Genomic DNA, 19,063 nt, shown 5'->3' on the forward strand with positions numbered 1-19,063 from the left:
CACAGCACTCTGCCCAGCTCTGCCAGGCAGGGCCCTGTGCCCTCACCTCCAAGCGGATCTTCTTCTCCACGCCGAGAGCCTTGGTGCTCCTGAAGCACAGCTGCACGGCCAGCTCCGAGCGGGGCCCGACCGTGCCCTGCCTCTGCGACACCGAGAAGCCCTCGCCGAGGCTCTCCAGCCCGCTGAGCCTCCAGGCCACCGGCAGGGGGCAGCTGTTCCGCAGCAGCAGGCTCCTGCTGTGCTCGCTGCGGAGACACCAAGGCTCAGTGCCAGCTGCTGAGGGGCACAGCGGCAGCCCTGCCGCTGGCAGCAGCCCTCCCCATGGGGCTGAAACCACCCTGCAGGTTTTGCTCTTTGCCACAAGCCTGAGAGGGGAGGCCCCTAGGGAGAGCTTGGTGGCAGAAGGGGATCCAACAGCAGGCAGAGCCAGAGCCAGAGCCACTCTCTCTGCACCAGCAGAGGAGAAGCAAATGCATCAGGGCACCCACTGCTGGGGGGCTAGAGCTGGGGACTGTCATGGGACATCCCAGCCAGCAAGGAACGGTGAGCAAGAGGCTGGCAAGTGCTGGGAGCAAGAGGGCTGCTGGCCCAGCCTCCAAGCTGAGGAAAGGGAAGCTGCAGCAGAGCCACCCCCAGCAGAGTGCCCCTGGCCTGACTGACCTGTGCAGAAGCACCCTGTTGAAATGCAGCTGCTTGGGGCTGACCCCCAGCTTCACCTGCACCCCTTGGCAGCACAGGTGGAAGACCACTGGCTCTGGGTTGCCCTTGATGCAGCAGATGAGGCTGTCTTCCACCAGGCCAGGTGAAGTGGGGTATGCCCAGATGCTCAGCTCCTGGCCCCAGCCCCACAAAGAGAAGCACAGAAGAACATTCAGTGAGCAGGAGGGGCAGCTCCTGGGCTCTGCTGCTGCTCCCTGTCCCACCTGCCTGTCTCCTACCTGCTTCTCCTTAGGTCCCAGCTGCATGCTGGCAGGCTCCAAGAGGAAGGTGCCCCCACTGCCACCCCCGCTCAAAGGAGAAGTGCACCTCTGCCTCCCAGGGGCTGACATTGCAGATGGAGAGCTGCTCGCAGTTGTCATCCTGCAGCACAGCCTTGGACCTGGCCACAGAAAGGGCAAAGGCTGCAGGGGAGCTCTGTCAAGCAGCCTGAGAGAAAGGCTCATGTGGGAGGGACACCTTGCATGCTGCCTGTGTTCATTCCCTGCTTCCTTGGATGCCCAGCCCACACTTGGTGTCTCCATCCCAGAGGTGTGCACAGGCCACTTCAAGAGGCCTTCTACAAACCAGGACCTCAAAGGTGCCTGGCAAAACAGAAGCACAGCAGGCACCTGGATTCCTCCCCTCCTCTGCTGGCTTTCCCTCCCTGCAGGCTTCCCAGGAAAGTGTGGCAAGAGCTCAGCTTCTCTCTTCCAAAGCAGCCAGGAGACTGCCTGGGCCCAGCTCCTGGGTGAGCCTGAGGCTGAGGGCGGGAAAGCAAAAGGATTCCTTCCCAAGAGGAATCCCAGAGTTCACAAACACCTCCTGGTTCAGGTGTGGGACAGAGGTTGGTGGGAAAAGGTCAAAAAAAGGCAATGCCTCAGCCTGGCCAAATCCTCTTTTGGGTTTTAAACTCTTTTGATTTAACCTCCCTGGGGTGTCAGAATGCCACCAGCTCTCCAGAGCTCCCCTGGAGACAAACCTCCATTTCTAATGCTGAAAGAAGAGGGAAGTGAAAACCAGAAAGATGCCAGCAGCTACAGGGACATTATTTTAAGGCCAGACTCTATCCAGCAGTGGGGATCAGGAAAATGGAAATCCCCTTTGCCCTGCCCTGCAGGTGCTTGTCCCCCAACAGCAGCTCCAACCATCAAGTCTTGCTGACACTGCAGATTTCACGGAGGGTTTCCAGTCCCTCAGCAGAAAAACTTCCTTTGCTCCTTCAGGCTGACCCACAGAGCTCCCAGAACTTGAAACAAACAGCACAAAGCTGCTGAAGCTGAGATGGGGGCTGACAAGTGACCCCAAGCTGCTTTCAGGCCGCAAGCAGCACCTGGCTCTGGCCACCAAAGCCCCCAGGGGGCAGGAAGATCAGCTCCATCCCCCCCAGCACTCCTGTGCCTGCTAGGTGCTCAAGTTGCCACAGCTGTGCTCCTTCCAAGCCACCAAACTCCCAGCTCTCTGCCCGGGCCTGCCCTGAATCGTGCCCCTGGGTGCATGTTCCTGGAAGCACAAGGTCCTGCAAGCAGCACAGCTGGGGGCTGGGCAGCACCTACCTGTCTCTTGCCTTGGCACACAGCAGCGGCCCGAAGTGGAACATCCCCGTGCTCAGGACATACTGCTTGGAGATGATGGCATCAGCTGCCTTGCTCTGCCTGCAGCGAGGAAACACCTCCCTGGCACAGAGAGAAGGAAGAGTTGTGAGATTCTCTGAGCACAAAACCTGCTCCCAAAGGCTGAACTCTTAGTGCTGGCTGAGGCACAGCACCGCTGCCCAGCTCCAAGCACGGCAAGAGATGCTGGGGGGCTCAGGCAGGTCCCAGGGGCACAAGGGGCAGAGTCTCAGCTCTGAGCTCAGGGGCAGCAGAGCGGGACGGCCCCAGGGGCCAGCCTTACCGTGGCTCCTGGCTGATGCTGGGGTACAGGCAGGTGCCCCTGCAGTGCAGCTGGTAGGGGCGCTTGGTGCCCAGCAGCTCCAAGTGCAGCCTCTGCTCAAAGCTGCCCAGCAGCGCGGAGCTGAAGTGGACCTGCAGCACCACCTGGCCCTGGGCAGGCACTACCCAGCGGTAGCTGCTGAGCCTGGCAGGGAAAGAGGAACCTTCAGGCACTGCTGAGGAGCAAAGGAGAGCAGGAGGAGCCATGGTGGAGCTGGGGTGGGAAACCTCCTTGGCAAGCTGGCCCTGAAGCAGAGGGATCCCTCCTCCCTCACAGCTCACCTGGCACAGCTCTCTGGGGGGGGCAGGGTGTCCACGTGCCTTTGGTCCCCCTCAGAGGAACGGCTGGGGGGTCCTGTGGCTGGTCCCTGGAGATCTCTCCTGCCACAGCCAGAGCTCTGCTTTCCCCTCACAGCCTCCTGGCTGCTGCTGCCTTTCTCCCTTCTCCAATGGCCTCTGGCTGGGGTGCCCTGCTCCTCTGAGGTCTTCACCCCAAAGGGAGAGAGCAAAGGGAAAGACAGCTGAGACCTGCCCTGAGAGCCAGCACTGCAGGGGAGCTCTCAGCAGAGCAGAGCAGAGCACAGCACAGGGGCAAAAGCCTCTCCTTTGACCTGCTGCCCACATTGCTGGGGATCAGCCCAGGATAGGGCTTTCAGCACTCAGTGCCAGCTCCTCTCCATCTTTGCACCTCCCAGCTGAAGGTTTGAGGGGCAGAGCAGGGTTTGCTGCTGAGGCTTTGCCTCTCCTCTCACACTGGCCCTGTGTTTCAAGCAGAGCTCTTTCTTCTGGACAGCCAGAAGGGATCTCTGCAGGCTTGGGCCCTGTCACATCTTCACTGCCCTGCCACTCTCACCCTTTTCCATCCCACCTGCCCCTTTGCCCCCATCCAGCCTGGTCCCTGTCCTGGCACCTTCACTGTGGGCACAGTGGGGACATCCACAACACTTTCAGGAGCCTCCTCCTCTTCTGGCCCCGTGGCAGCTGCTGGCAGGAGCACAAAGTGCTGGAGGACTTCTGCAGGCACCTCCCGCTTGGCTGGGCAGTGAACCACAGAGTAGACAGCAGGGGGAGGAATGGGGGGCCCTGAGGGACCCAGGCCCAGCTCATCCAGGACCTAAAGCAGAAGAGCAAACCTTGGTCATGCTCCTGTGGCCCCTATCCTCACACCTCCTGAAAGACACTGAGCTGTTAGGGAGCTCTGATTGACTGAGGTGGAGCACAGCCCTTGCTCTGCCCAGGGTGGGGAGCAGGCTCCAGAGCAGGGCCAGGACTACAGGTGGCACCTGCAGAGGAATCTCTGCCCCAAGTGACTCAGCTGAAGGGAGCAAAGCCCAGGGGCTGCCCTGGCACCCCCTTTCTCCCCAGACTGGCAGAGCAGCTGACAGGCAGGAGGCCTGCACAGAGAGCACTCCCTCTGCCCCCAGCCAAAGCACAAGGCTGCTGAGGGACAGCAGCAGCAGCCTGGAGAAGGCTCTGTGCCCTTGGCACCCGCTGGGACACAAGGCCCCAGGGCCCCCACGGGGCAGGCTCAGCACCTGAGCATTGTGGGGCCCTACCTGCTCTGCCCCTGGCAGCTTCCTGCTCTCCAGGATGGTGCTCAGCACATCTGCAGAGCTCAGCACCTCGATGTCCAAGCAGGGCACGCCGACTTCTTGGCCACTGGCTGACCCTGCTGCACCTCCCCCTTCCAGCTGAGACAACTTGGGGGCCTCAGGAGGCTTCAGTTTCTCCAGGAGCTCTTTCTCCTGCCTCTCCTGACGCTCCTTCTTTTTAGCCTTCTGCCTTCTGGGCCTGGATAAATGCTGCTGCTGATCTTCTGCTTGCTGCTGAGCTTCCTGCTTTGAAGGGGACAGCAGGACACCCTGCACCCTGTCCCAGCATGACAAAACACGTGCCACATCTTTCTGTGATGCCTCATAGGCCTTAAAGCTCAGGGCCAAGTTCTTGCTGTCAGCCTGGCCTTGCTCTTGGGCTTCTAGCTCTGAGCAGGTGTCTGCCGGGGCAAGCTTGCTCTGCTTCTTCTCATCTTCCTTGCCAGCTGCAGCAGAGTCTGGGCCCTCCTTGGCAGAGCCCTTCTTGCCTGCCTGCTCACTGACACTCAGCTGCTTGGTGCTGCTGCTGGATGTGTTGATGCTCTGGGCAGGAGGAGCAGGAGAAAGCCATCAGCATTTCAAAGCAGGACTCAAATGCTGCAGGACACTGATGATCTTTACAACAGCAGCCCAGGCATCATCTGTGCCAGGTGCTCTACAAGTCCCAGGCCAGAACACAGCTGGTACCCAGGTGAGCTCAACTGAAACCAAAGCCCTCAGGGCCAGACCCACAAGCAGTCAGCAACATAGGAGCTGCCCCAAGCCCAGCAGGAAACTCCAGAGCCCTCCTTCCTCCTGAGCAGTCCTTGGGGCTCGTTTCTGGGGATGCTGAGTACCCCTGACTCTTTAGGAAGCCTGGCTGCTCACAAACACCTGGGTCCTGCTGCTCTCTCCTGCCAGGCAGGCAGGAGCAGACCCCACTTCCCAGGCAGGCCCTGGCTCAGAGCTGCAGGGCACAAGCAGGGTGGGGAGGAATGCTGGACCAAAGCCACCCAGGACTTCCCAGGGCATGTCTGGAGTTGTGTGGAGCCAGGACTCCAAGGCAGCCTGATCCCAAAAGAGCAGCTCACCCCCAGAGCTGTGGCAAAGCCCCTGGTGAAGCAGCAGCACCATCAGGCACCAGCTGTTGTTTCCCAGCACAGCCCCAGCCAGGAGCAGGCTGCCCAGCACGGCCTGGGGCTGCTGCATTCTCAACAGGGCTGCAGCTCAGCGGGAAGATCCCCAGGGCTCTTGCTCACACAGCCACCCACCTCCCTGACCAGAGGCTGCCTTTTCTGCTCTTTCTTGCTCTGCTTCCACTTCCTCAGCTCCTCTGCCTCCTTCCAGTGCTGCAGCTCCTGCTGCTGCTCCTCAAGCTCTTCAGCCAGCCGCTGCAGCGCCCTGCAGCAAGGCAAAAGGAAAACAGCTCTGAGAGTCCCCACCAGAGCCCTGGGCTCCTGCACTTCAGCCACTGACCCTGAGCCCATGCAGAGCCCTTACAACCTCTCCAGGGATCTCCCTCAAGCTGGGGAGGCTGGGAACATTCCAAGGGAGGAAAGGGGGGAGGGGGTCTGCAAGGCCAGCCCCAGTGAGGCTTTGCTGTTGGAAGGGCTAAATCCTGCTGCTGCTCCAGTAAGGTCCCCCCAGGCACCGGCCAAAGGCTGCTCCACCATCACTCCACACTGATGCCTGAAGCTCTCTCTTGATTTCCCCGAGTAAAGCAGCTGACCAAGCACTTACCCCTAGTTCTCCCTGCACCAGTGCTCAGAATCAGAGACTCACAGAATCCCTTTGGATGGGAGAAATCTTTCAGATCATCAAGTCCAACCAGGAGCCCAGCACTGCCAGCTGCCCACTAACCCATGCTCCTCAGCACCACCCCCACAGGGGTTTGGCAGTCTCTCCAGGGGACTCCACTACTGCCCTGAGCAGCCTGGCCAGGCCTTGATAACCCTTTTGTGGTGAAGAAACTCTTCCTCATGTCCAACCTAAACCTCCCCAATGCAGCTTGAGGCCATTTCCTCTTGTCCTATCGCTTGGTCCTTGGGAAAAGAGACCAAACCCTGCCCCTGGCTCCAACCTCTTTTCAGGGAGCTGTAGAGAGCCAGCAGGTCTCCCCTCAGCCTCCTCTTCTCCAGGCTAAGCAATGCCAGCTCCCTAAGCTGCTCCTCACCAGCCCTGTTCTCCAGAGCCTTCCCCACCTTCATTGCCCTTCTCTGGACACACTCCAGCCCTTCAGTGTCCTTCCAAAACTGAATCTAGGCGTGGAGCTATGGCCTCCCCAGTGCCCAGGACAGGGGGACAATCCCTTCCCTGCTCCTGCTGACCACACTATTGCTGATCCCACCCAAGATGCTCACTGATGCCAACTCTGCTCAGCTTGTCCAGCCCTTCTCCATGGGCATGGCCTGCTCCTTATGGAGGACAGCCACAGCAGTCAGAAAACAAAGGCTGCAGCAGCTCCCCTCCTGCAAAACAGGCTCTGAACAAACAGGATTCCTGCTGGAAGCCAGCTGGGACTGTGGGAAACCTGTGCTGTCTGTCCTGGGAGATGTGCCTCACACAGACCCACACCACAGCCCCTCTGCTGAGGTGAGGAAGGGCTGAAGGGGATGGGAATTAACATCATGAAATTAAAGACCCTCAGAAGCATAAGGGCAAGGCCAGCACAGAGCCCAGCTGCCTGCAGCAGGCTCTGAGCCCGAGGCCTCAGCACTAGCAGCAGGAGGAGATGTTCTCAGCTCCCTGCAGGAAGGTCTCTCCTCTGCTGGCAGCCAGGCAGGGGGAAGGCAGCATCCCTGTGCCGCTCGGCAGGGACACTTTTGGCCTCTTCTCTGGAACCTCCCCAAGCCCAACCAAGGGCCCCAGAGCAGGGACACCTTGCAGGGACACTGTGCTGGGCAGCTCCCCACAGAAGGCTTACAGACCTCTGCCTCCTCTCCCTCTGGAGCTGTCGGATCCTGCTCTCCAGCTGAGCTTTCTGCTCTTCCGTGAGGGCATCAAACTCCTCCTCCCCCAGCTCCCAGAGCTCTGCTTCCTCCCTCCTGGCCGCTTCTTCCCGCTGCCGGCCTTCAGCAGGCACCAGAGGAGAGACAGAGCAGAGCTGTGCTGGGGGAGCTGCGAGGAGCCACAGCTCTGGCCCAGCCCTGCCAGGAGCCAGCAGGCAGCTCACAGCCCTGCTCCCAGCTCCAAAGAACCCCCAAACCAGCACCAGTCTGGCACAGAGGCATGGTGCATAGCCGGCTGCTGCTCAGACATTGAGCCCCAGCAGCTTGCACCTGGGCCCAAGCTTCAGTGCTGGAGACTGAGAGAAGTCTCCCAGCCTCAGCTCTGCTGTGTTCTAAGCAACAGTGAGCTGCACCAAGGCAGGAAGTCGAAGGCTTCCTGAAACTACCTCTCACCAGCTCTGCTGGTGAACCAGACACATGTGGACAGGGCTGAGGGCTCTGGAGAGAAGCCTTGGGAGGCAGGGAGATGAGGATTCTCACCTTCCTGCTCCTCTGCAGCTGCCTGCCTGGCTTGCCAAGAGGCAAAATCCTGCAGCAGGTTGACAAAATAGATGCGAGGTTGGTTTCCAACAGCTTTGAGCAGGCAGAGGAGAGCAGACACTGTGCTGCCTGCAAAGAGGCTCTGCAGGCCATCAAACACCACTCCCTGGGAGCAGTCCCTCAGCTGTGAAGAAAGGCCAAGAGAAAATCAGCTGTGCCATGCTGCAGCTCTGGGCCACTCAGTGACAAAGGTCACCAAGCAGCTGTGCCAAGCTCTGAGCTGTCCCCACGGCCCTGCCAGCTGCTGGCATCTGCAGCTTCCCCCAAGGAGCCCAGGACCCCTCCAACAGCAGGACTCCTCCTGCTCTCCCAGTTGTGCCTCTCCAGCAGGAAGGTGTCCTTTGCCCCCTGGCCACGCACCTGCAGCCTTTCAGAGAGGATGGCCACCAGCAGCTCTTCGGGCAGCACGCAGCTCACCGGGCCCAGCTCTGCCACCGTGCTGCCGCTGGGGCTCAGCCAGGGCTGCGCAGGAGGGGCAGAGATGAGAGGAGAGCCGGAGGAGCCCTGCAGTGTTGAACAGCACCACACTGAACATCACCACAACATAAACCCCCTTGGCACCCCCTGGGCAATCCCAGCTGCTGGCCTTGGAGCTGAGCTCTCTCCCTAGCAAGGGACTGAAAGGAAAGCGCAGGCCAGCGGCTCCGGGGGACAACCCTGCAGAGCACAGCCCTGGAGCAGCAGCCCCCAGCGCTGGCACCAGCACACAGCACAGGAAGGACAAGCAGCTGACCAGGCCTCCTGGACTAGCCTGATCTTCAGCTGCCCAGGGCAGGGGGGTGTCCCCATCCCCGAGGGACTGAAAAGCCAGAAAGATGTGGTGCTGAGGGACACGGTGTAGTGGTGACCTGGCAGTGCTGGGTCAGCAGCTGGATTTGATCATCTTGGAGTCCTATCCCGACCAAAACAGCTCAAAGCTCACAGAAAGTTCCCTGGCATCAGCCAGGGCAGGCCATGCCTCACCTGGGAGCCTGAGGACTCCGTCGGAAGCTGTCTCTCAGCAGAAGCCTGCCCCTTGCCGGCCGCAGCTCTGGGCTGGCCTCGGGAGCTGAGGGGCTGCTGCCTGCCGTTGTCCACAGAGCTCTGGGGCCTGGCCTTGGTGCTGCGCCGCCGCCAGAGGGCAGCAGCTGCCCTCACACCTGCGGAGGGCCCAGAAGGCTCAGGGGGCTGCTGGGAGGAGCACACCAGCACCTTCCACCCCAGTGGGCACCCTGGCAGGGACACTGCACTCGCTGTTCTCCAGAAGCAGCTCCTTCCCTGCTCTCCTCTTCCTGTGGCAGGACAGACCAACCTGGCACTGCAGTTACAAGCCAGAGAGGTTTGGATGCCTTGCCCCACCTCCACTGTCCATCTCCACGGGAGACAACCCTGCCAGGGACCCAGACCCTTCTTCCTTCCACCAGCTTTCGACCCAGGCAGGTTCAAAGCTGAGCAATGCCAAGGTAGCCCAAGCAGAGCCAAGCTATAGCCTCAGCCAGCAGAGCCTGGGCTACCCACTGCCCCATAAAGGCTCCGCCAAGAGCTTGGACTCAGGTGGAAAACAACTCAGTGTGCAGGAGCTGCAGGAGCTGACAGCACCCCCAGGGAAACCGCGGGAGAAAAGAGCTCAGCTACAGCATGGCTCTCATCTCAGACTCCTCTGGGAGCTCCTGCCCTTCCTCTTGGCCTTGTGAAGCCACAAAGTCAGTCACCTCATGCCTAAGGAGCCACTTCAGAGGGCTGTGCCTGCTGAAAGCAGGCAGAAGTTCTGCCTGATGGCCATGAGGGACAGGGTGGAGATTGCACGCAGGCAAGGGAAAAGCTCTGAGAAAGATGCTGGGGGCTTCCCCACCCCTAGCAAAGGAAGCTGTGCAGAGAAGGGCAGGGCAGGGCAGGCAGAGTGCCCTTGCATGAGCCCTTCGGCTGGCGTCTGAGTCCCCAGGACTGCTCTCTGCAAGGGCTCTGCCCTGCTCTGTGCTGCACCCCTGCTCCTCAAGAGCCCCCGGGGCTGTGCCACTGCTCTGGAGCCAGCAGAAGCAGGCAGCCCCGGGGGCTGCAGCAGCGCTGCTCCGGGCCCAGCCTGTCTCCTTACGGCCATCCTGTGCCTGCTGGAGGCTCTGCTGGCTGCCGGCGGCGCTGCACAGCTCCCGGGCTCGCCGCCCTGCCGCGCTGCTCCCGGCCGCCACGGCCTCGCTCACCACAGCGTCCAGGGACAGGCAGGCGGCGCCGTAGTGCTTGGCCAGGGCGGCCGCTGCCGACGTCTTGCCTGCAGAGAGAGGGAGGCTGCTTGGGGACCCCTGCGGCCGCAGGGCTTGCCGGGGACAGGCTCTGCGAGCTCCCCAAACAGAGGAGGACTTCATCCCTCCCTTAGGGAGCCACTTCAAGCCTGGGCCTGGGGCGCTGCTCTGAGCCCTGTGCCACCACCACTCAGACCATCCCCTGGCCTGTGCCGCTTGGCGTTGCCTCAGGCAGCAGCTGGGCACAGTTTAGGGCTCGGGCCGGGCTCGGCACTGCTCCACAGGCAACAGGGACACCAGGCACCGTGCTGCCATGCAGCAAGGGGCACATGGTCACCCTCCTGGGGGGAACCAGAGCCCAGCTGCATGGACACCAGATGAGCCACACCACTGGCACCAGCTGCTGAGGGCCTGGGACCACCCCAGCAGAGCTCTGCCTCCCCCTGCAGCGCTTCAACTGCTCAACCCAGCACCGTGCTCCACCAGGACATGCCTCTCCTGCTTCCCCCCTCCTCACAGCCAAGAGCTCCAGCTCAGGTACCTGCCAGGGGTGCCCCATGGATGATGAGCACGATCCCTTTGCGCTGTGGGGCTCCTTCAGCGACGCTGAGGTACCGGGCGAGGGCCCTACGGACTGGGCTGGCCTCCAGTTCTTCTGTGGCCTCCTTGATGCTGGTGGAGCTTGGCTGATGCTCAGCTGTGCAGAAATGGGTAGAGGAGTCAGCCTCCTGCCTACCTGTGATCCTCACCATCCCCTCCAGCCCCTCAGATCCTGGCAGAGGAGACTCTGCTCAAACCAATGTCACATCCATGGACTTCCTTTCAGCTTGTGCAGATCAGGCTCTGCCCTTGATGCTGCTGAACATGCCCCTAAGTAAATGGGGTGGCAGCAAGAGGAAAGCAGAGCATGCAGCAACACCTAAAAGGACTGAGAGAAATCTCCTTCCATCAACTGTCTACATGGTCCTCATGGGAGCTTGGTCCCAGGTCCTGCTGAGTAAGGAGGGCACAGGCAGAAAGGGGCATCTGACAGAGCCCCAAGGGAGAGGCTCCACCTGGGTGCTTTAGAAATGTCACTGCAGTAGATGTGGCTTGGCTCTGAATTCACCAGAACAGCCCTTAGGAGGTCACCCAGAGCACCTCAGCTTGCAGTGCCAGGGAGGAGAGCAAAGGCGCTGAGCTGCCCAGGACAGCTTCACCATCAGCCTGACCCCAGCAGCTCCCGGGGCAAAGATGTTCCTTTGGGGAAGCTGAGGAAAACTCCCAGACCTCTGCCTTGGCCCTGGCCCTCCTGCAAGGGGACATTTTGAGTTCTTCCCCAGACAGGGCAGACAGAAGCTTGCTTTGCTTGCTCTCATGGCTGTCACAAGTGTCACCCTGGACCTGCTCCACCAAGCTAGGGAGTGAGGAGAGCTCAGGGGAAGGGGGCTGGGCTCCCTGCTGAGCCTCCACTCGAGACAACCAACGTCAAACCTTCAGCCTTGTCCTGGGCTGTTGGGTCTTGAGGACTGGACCTGGCCTGCTCATCCTGCAGCCTCTTCTGGCCCTGACAGCCCTCTAGCAGCTCTGGAGGCAGCTGCTCCCCTGGGGCACGTGGAGGCAGCAGCAAGGTCCTGCGGCAGTCGTAGTCTTGCAGCTGCCGCAGGATCTGTGCATGGGAAAGGGAAACCACTCGTGGGAGGCACTGCTGGAGCTCCAGCACAGGAGCTCCAGCACAGGAGCAGCTCCCCAGCCAAGCCATCTTCTCCCTCGGGCCTCCCTCCCAACACCAGGGACTAGCCAAGCCCCTCCACAGCCTGCCAGCAGAGGAGCTAACCCTGCAACACCACCAGGCTTTGCCCTGGCTTCTGTCTCCAGCTCCCTGGCACGAGGCTGGGAATGCTGCAGTGCCCTGAAGCTCCAGGAACGTGGCCTTGGGGACCAGACTTTGTCTCTTACCTGCTCCTCAGCAAGGTACTGCTGGTCAAACTCCAAGGAGTAAAACTCGATGGGGAACTCACAAGGGTTCTTCACCACCACTGTGCCCTGTGCCCCGGGGCTGGATGGCAGCACTGGCCCCAGCTCCAGCACTTCAGGCTGGAACTCCAGGCGTGGCTCCAGCCCACTGCCCGAGACCAGCAGCTGGAGGTGCTGGCTGCTCTGGCAAATGTTGATCTTCAGCTGGCTCAGGTAGGGCTTCTGAAAAGAGAAAAGTGCAGAAGCTCCTCCATGAAGTGCCAGGTGGCAGGGCCTCAAATTCACCCCATGCCCCAAGGCCAGGGATGGTAGCAGCACCTCTGAGGGGAATGGAGAACAGAAAAGAGGACAAGGAGGGATGGTTTGGAACTGAAAAAGGGAGATGCAGACCCCAAGGAAAGGAGATGTTTTGGAAGCTGAATGCTGAGCCTCTGGCCCAGGCTGCCCAAAGAGGTGGGAGATGCCCATCCCTGGAGCCCTCCCTGGGACAGTGCAGTGCTTAGCAGAAAGATCCACAGGGTTATCCTGCCCAGTGCCCTGGCACTGCTGTGTTGGGCAAAGAGCAGCCGAAGAAGAGGGGCAGAGGAGCCAGACAGGAGGGAGGGGAGTGTCCTCTGCTCAGTGTTTGGCTCTCCAAGCCCCCTCTGCAGAGGCTCCAGCAGGGGAAGCTGAGCTTGCAGAAAGCTGCATGTCGAGGAAGAGCTCAGTTCCTGCTCCCTGCCTGGGCTCTCCTTCCCACACTGCCCTGCCAGACCTCCTGGGGCTGACATCCACCCAGCTCACCTCTTCCACGGGGGAAAATCTAACTTGCAGGTTGCACCACTGCCCAGGGTCCAGGACTCCAGCTGAGGGAAGCACCTCAAAGACAGAGGCCTTGGCCTTCAGCTCCTGCAGCAGCTTCTGACGCCTGCTGGCTGGCAAAGCTTTGTCCACCTGAGCACAAAACCAGGGGGGTGAGGTCTCCTTGCTCTGGCAGGACACAGCTGGCTGCCTGCAGTGCTGGCACTCGTGGGGTAGGAGCACACATCCAAACCAGATGTGGCCAGCACTGGCCTAGAACTGGTGGCAAAATGTGGAGGCAGGAGAGGCAGCTGGGGAGGGTGCTCCTCAGAAGAGGAGCAAGGGGTGAAGATGGCAGAAAGTGAAGCACCAGCTGGTGAACAGGCCCAGGGGCTGCAGCTTTGCTCTGCACCCTCCAAAGCCTCCTCAGCCCAGCTGGAGCCCAAGCGTTCGAGCAGCCAGAGGAGCAGAGAGGACAAGAGAGGAGAAAGAAAGGCAGCCAAGAGGCTCCAAGTCACACCCTGTCTGTGCTTTACCTTCTGAGCAGGCTCCTCCCTGCTGAGGAACCACTGACAGGGCAGTGGGAGCTGATTGTAGAGCCGGATGGTCTCTTCCTGGCACTGCCCACACTGGACAGCAGAGAACTCCAGCCTGGCCCTGGAGAGGCTGAGGGAGGGCACAGCCACCTTGGCACGGAGGAGGACACGACATGTGGGTCCTCCTGCAACCTAGTGAGGGACAGAGCATCCAGGTGAGATCCCAGCCTGCCAGCTGCCCCAAAAGGCAGTGTGGGCACAGGGAGGGGGGGAAGCAGAGGGCACCTTGATGGGCAGCAGTGCCTCCACCTCGCCCTGCGGCAGGGTGGCACTTTGGGGCTCCAAGCACACAGTGAAGGTTCTGCTCTGGGAGCAGGGCAGCTGCTTCACGAGCCCCAGGTCCACGCTGAAGCCTTCAACAGATGGAAAGGAAGCAGCTGAGGCACAGGGGACATGAGATGGCTCACAAGCACCTTAAGTGTCCTGGCTAGCAGCTCTGGGAAGGATCTTTTGCACCTCCAGAAAAGCTGCTGCTCCTTCTCCCTTGGCAAAAGCTTTGCACAGCCAGAGCCCAGGAGCCACAGGGGAAAGGAAAACATTGCAGCTGAGGAGCTCCAGCAAGTGCAGGGAAGGACACTCAGAGCTCTTCAAAGAACTCCCATGCCATGGTGCTCCCTACAAGCAGCTGGGAGGAGACCTCTGAGCACCCTTTCTGCACAGCAAGGCAGCGATTGGTGGTGCTGCAGCCTTGCCTCAGGGCTGATGCCAGAAGCTGTTGGGATACCCCCAGGGGAGGCTGAACACAAGCCCCAGGACCTCGTGAGCCTCACACCAAGCAGCTCAGCACCACCAAGGCTCCAGCTCCTTGCAACACAAGGCCAGCGAGTGCACAGAGAAGCTCAGCTGCTGCTGCTGGCAGCCAAGTGCAGAAGGTGCTGAGAGGTGCCCAAGGTGCTCACCCACCCAGCCCCTGCAGGGCAGACTTAGGGCAGCCACAGGCAGGCCAGGCCCCTGGGCACTGCTGGCCAGGAGAGCTCAGGCTCTAAAGCAGCAGGTCCCAAGGAGGACAAAGCTTTACAAACAAGTGCTCCAAGAGAACTCCCCATGGCCAGGGGCTCAGGCTGAGCTGTCCCAGGCAGGCCACAGGAAGGGTCCCCAGCACTGCCTACCTGTGCCACGCAGGAGCTGCCCACAGACTTGGAAGGACACAGGGAAGTGCCCCGGGTTGGTGACCTTCACGCTGCGCCTGTGGATGCCACCCAGAGCCACGCAGCCAAAGTCCAGGATGTGCTCAGGCAGCTCAGCTCTGCAGGGAGGAGGGAGGGCACTCCTGAACCCACAGCCTGGCCACGTTGCCACAGGATGGGAGGTGCAAATCCACTGGGAAAACTCAGCTCAAGCTGCTGACACCCAACACCTGAGCAGCCGGGGACAAGACTCTGGCCGGTGCCAGGGGAGGCAGGGCCCAGGTTCTAGCAGCTCCCAGGGGCACCTTCAAACACAGCTGGTTCCCAAGGGACACTGCCCACACCTCCTGTGCCACTGCAGAGAAGCCCCCTGCAGCTCCACTGCTCTCAGTGCAACTGCTGAGCCTGGCCTGCAGCCCAAGCCTGGAACTGCTTCAGGGCCTTGTCAGATTTGAGCCCCAGGAAACCTTCACCCAGCTCTGTCCCCAGAGCCCCAGGGACCACAGCCACCAACACCTGCAAGACCCATGGGCAGGTCCTGTCCAGAGCCATCCCACTGTTCTGCAGAGCATCTTCTGCCTGGGCTGGAGCCTGCTGCAGCTGCTCCTCAGCATGAAGCAGCAGAAGGAAGGACCAAGCGACCTAGGAGAGCCCTGCAGTCCCCCCAGCCCCCAAGCCCCCAGCTGAGACTTTGCCAAGCTGCTCTGGGGCCAAGTGTGGTCTGGTGGGAAAAAAAGGAGGCCAGTTCTGAGCTGCTTCTTTCAGAGCTGCTCAGCAGGAATGCTGTCTGTGCTGTCTGGAAGGGCCTGATGCTCTGCACTGGCTCCATGAAGAGAGCCCAGCATCTGTGGGCAGCTGAGCACCCCCAAAGCTCAGGGAAGTGAGGACACTCAGCTGCTCCCAGGCAGCACGGCACAGCTCTCAGGAGCAAAGCCTTTGTGCTGCCCACAGCTGTGCCCAGCTCTGCAGAGCCCAGCAGCTCTCAGCAGCAGGGCTGCACTGCTGGCTGTCACCCCCAGAGCACCTGCAGGTGGCTGTGGAGGTCTCTACTCACTTGAGAAGCCTGCGGCGAGCCTGCAGCCTAAAGGCAGCTTCCTCTGGGGCACTGCAGGCCACAGCTTCCTGCTGCTCCAGGATGTGCTCCTTGAGCAGGATGTCCTCCAGCTGCATCTGCAGCCCAGTGTCCAGCTGAGGCAGGGAAAGACAGGGGCTGCTTAGCCAAGGTCCTTCCCAGGGCATGGGCTTGGCTCTGAAAGAGGATCCCATCCTGCTCTTCTCGAGGGGGTGATGGAGTCCTCTTGTCTCACTGCTCAGTGCCTGGGACACCTCCAGCTCTCTTGGGCAGCACCTTCTCTCCAGAGCTACCAGCTCCAGCACCCTCACCTGCCCAGACACTGCCTTCAAAGCTATGCCAGACACAGATGGACAAGCCAGGAACTTCTCAGAGCTCCAGGGATTTGCCTGCCCACAGGGAGTGCCGAAGCAAGCTGGACAAAAGCCCTCTGGAGCAGGAGACCAGGAGAGAGCTGCTGCCTCTTGCAGATGAGAGCTGAGCACAGTCCCAGGGCCAGCCCAGGCTGCTGCTCTCAAGCTCTGCAAACCTGGCAGGGCTTGGCCTGGGAGGAACAAACAGCCCAGGGATGGGGCCCCATCAATTCACCCCCATGAGCATGGCCTGCAGGATCTCAGCCAGCTGCCAGGAAGCTCCTCCAGCTCCAGCAGGGACAACCTCCAGGGGTGGACAGCCCCTGGGGCAGCACTCAGCTGATGAGAGTCATGGCTGAGTGTGGGCAGGGAGGTCCCACCTGCTAGCAGGGCCCCAAGAAGCCTGTTGTGGGGTACAAGGGGATGCAGTGACACAAGGTGGAGAGGCTGGCTCCTGCCACACAGGGCAGCAGCTGTTCTCACCGTGGCAGCCAAGTCATCTGGGGTTGGTTCTGTGGCTGCAGCCTCCCCCAGGACAACTTCTCCATCTCTCTCACTGTCCTTGGCCATCTTTTCTCTCACCTTCCTGAAGGCCTTCTCATATTTCTCATTTCCTGAAGGCAGAAACCCCCCAGAGTGCAGTGTGGGCATCTGAGCTGGGCAGCCCCCTCCCCACACCACCTCTCCCAGAAACACTCCTCCAGCAGCTCAGGGCACAGCATTGGAAGAGACCTCGAGGATCATCCAGCCCAACCTGTCACCACAGACCTTATGGCCAGACCATGGCACCAAGTGCCACATCCAACCCCCTCCTGAACACCTCCAGGGATGGGGACTGCACCACCTCCCCAGGCAGCACATCCCAATGACCAATGACTCTCTCAGTGAAGAACCTTCTCCTCACCCCCAGCCTAAACCTCCCCTGGCACAGCTTGAGACTGTGTCCTCTTGTTCTGGTGCTGGGTGCCTGGGAGAAGAGACCAACCCCTTCCTGGCTACAGCCACCCTTTAGGTAGCTGTAGAGGGCAATGAGGTCACCCCTGAGCCTCCTCTTCTCCAGGCTAAACAACCCCAGCTCCCTCAGCCTCTCCTCACAGGGCTGTGCTCAAGGCCTCTCCCCAGCCTTGTTGCCCTTCTCTGGACACCTTCAAGTCTATCAATGTCCTTCTTGAACTGAGGGGCCCAGAACTGGACACAGGACTCCAGGTGTGGCCTAAGCAATGCAGAGCACAGGGGCACTATGACCTCCCTGCTCCTGCTGACCACACCACTCCTAATGCAGGCCAGGATGCCCTTGGCCTTCCTGGCCACCTGGGCACACTGCTGGCTCATGTTCAGGCAGCTGTCAGTCAGCACCCCCAGGTCCCTCTCTGCCTGGCTGCTCTCAGCCACTCTGAGCCCAGCCTGGAGCTCTGCCTGGGGCTGCCGTGGCCAAAGTGCAGCACCCGGCAGTGGGAGCTGCTCCTCCTGCTGCATGCTGAGCTTCAGCCCTGCCCAGCTTCCTCCCCCAGAGGAGCAGCTCAGCCCCAGCCAGCTGGTGCAAACCCAGCTCTGCAGGGTGGCTCCTGGGACAGAGCCCACAGGGACTTGCAGAGCCTGGGGAAGCCACCAGTGCTGCTCTGACAGCCTTGGGGGTAGGCCCTGGGGGAAAGCCCAGGGGAGCATCCTGAGGAGCAGCCAGGCAGTGCTCACCTTGGATGTTCCTGGGCAGGTGCAGGCAGAGCCTGGGAAAGCTTCCCTCTCCTTTCAGGCAGACTTCTTGCGGCTCCAGGTGACCCACTTGGAGCTGGAAAGCCTTGCAGAAGGCCCCAGGCGCTTCTGGCAGGTAAGAGACTTTCAGCACCTGCTGCTGGCCGGCTCCAAGGCTACCCTGCAGGGAGGGAATGCACCAAAGAGGCTTTGATGGAGGGGGTGATGCTCAGCCAGGTTCTCCTCTAGAAGACAGCAGACAGCAGCACCTTCTAGCTGTCTGCTTTCCAAGAGCTTGTCTCCTGCCCCAGGCTGCCAGGTCCCCTCCAGAGTGCCAGCGTGGGGAGAGCTGGAAAGGACCTCTGGAGGTCATCACTCCAACTGCCCTGCTAAAGCAGGGCACCCCCAGCAGCTTGCCCAAGAGCAGCATGGCCAGGGGGAGCTGGAATCCCTCCAGAGCAGGAGGAGGCCTTCCCTCAGCACAGCCTGGCCTTTGCTCAGCACCAGCACAGCTCTGCTGCTCCCAGGCTTTGCCTTCAGCCAGCAGGAGCCAGGCCTGACCAAGCAAAGCTCCAGCAGCAGTGCTGGGCAAGGCAAGGGAAGTGCCCCTGCCCTCTGCAGGGCCAGCAGCTCCTCTCACAGCACCTCAGTGGTGGCCACTAGGCTCCTCAGCTCAAAAGGGACAGGGACCTACTGGAAAGAGTCCAAGGGAGACTACACACATGCTGAGGGCCTGCAGCATCTTTGTGAGGCTCAGAGGCTGAGACTCCTGGGGCTGTTGAGCCTGGAGAAGAGCAGCCCCAGAGAGGGCCTCTGCTCAAAGCTCAGCAAGAGCTAAAGGGCTTGTGGGGGACAAGAGGATGGGGCTGGACTCTTGTCAGTGGTGCCCACTGACAGGACAAGAGGCAAGGGGCATCAGCTGGAACCCAGGGAGTTCCAGCTGACCAGGAGGAGAAAATTCTCTGCTGTGAGGGTGCTGGAGGCCTGGAGCAGGCTGCCCAGAGAAGTTGTGGAGTCTCCTATGGAGAGATTCCAACCCCCCCTGGGCACGCTGCTGGGGGTGCCCTGCTGGAAGGAGGAGGTTGGGCTGGATGACCCCCAGAGGCCCCTTGCAAACCACCCCCCCTCCTGGGATCCTGGGAGTGCAGGTGGGTGTCCAGGGCTCTGAGCCCCACCTGGGACTCCCACCAAACCTCCTGCCTGTGCAGTTCAACTCAGGGTGCAGGAGCCTGCCCTGGCTCATGCTGAGCTCCAGAGAAAGGCCACAAGGAGGAGCAGAGGGCTGGAGCTGCTCTGCTCTGAGGACAGACTGAGAGAGTTGGGCTTGTGCAGGCTGGAGAGGAGAAGGCTCCCAGGAGACCTTCTGGTGGCCTTCAGGTCTCTGCAGGCAGCTCCAAGAAAGCTGGGGAGGGACTTTGGAGGGTGTCAGGGGGGGACAGGACTGGGGGGGTGGAGCAAAACTAGACAGGGGGAGATTCAGGTTGGGTGTTAGGAAGAAGTTCTTCCCCATGAGGGTGGTGAGAGC

At 60.9% G+C, this 19,063-nt stretch overlaps 1 pseudogene; it reads right to left on the reverse strand.

The window, feature by feature from the left end:
• The window catches only part of LOC137450035 (hydrocephalus-inducing protein homolog), a 67,300-nt pseudogene that overhangs the window by 14,030 nt on the left and 34,207 nt on the right, over positions 1–19,063 (reverse strand).

The sequence above is a fragment of the Melanerpes formicivorus genome, unplaced genomic scaffold (genome assembly GCF_026170545.1).
Source record: "Melanerpes formicivorus ecotype bairdi unplaced genomic scaffold, bMelFor1.0.p_v2 SCAF_34, whole genome shotgun sequence".
NCBI classification, from domain to species: domain Eukaryota; kingdom Metazoa; phylum Chordata; class Aves; order Piciformes; family Picidae; genus Melanerpes; species Melanerpes formicivorus.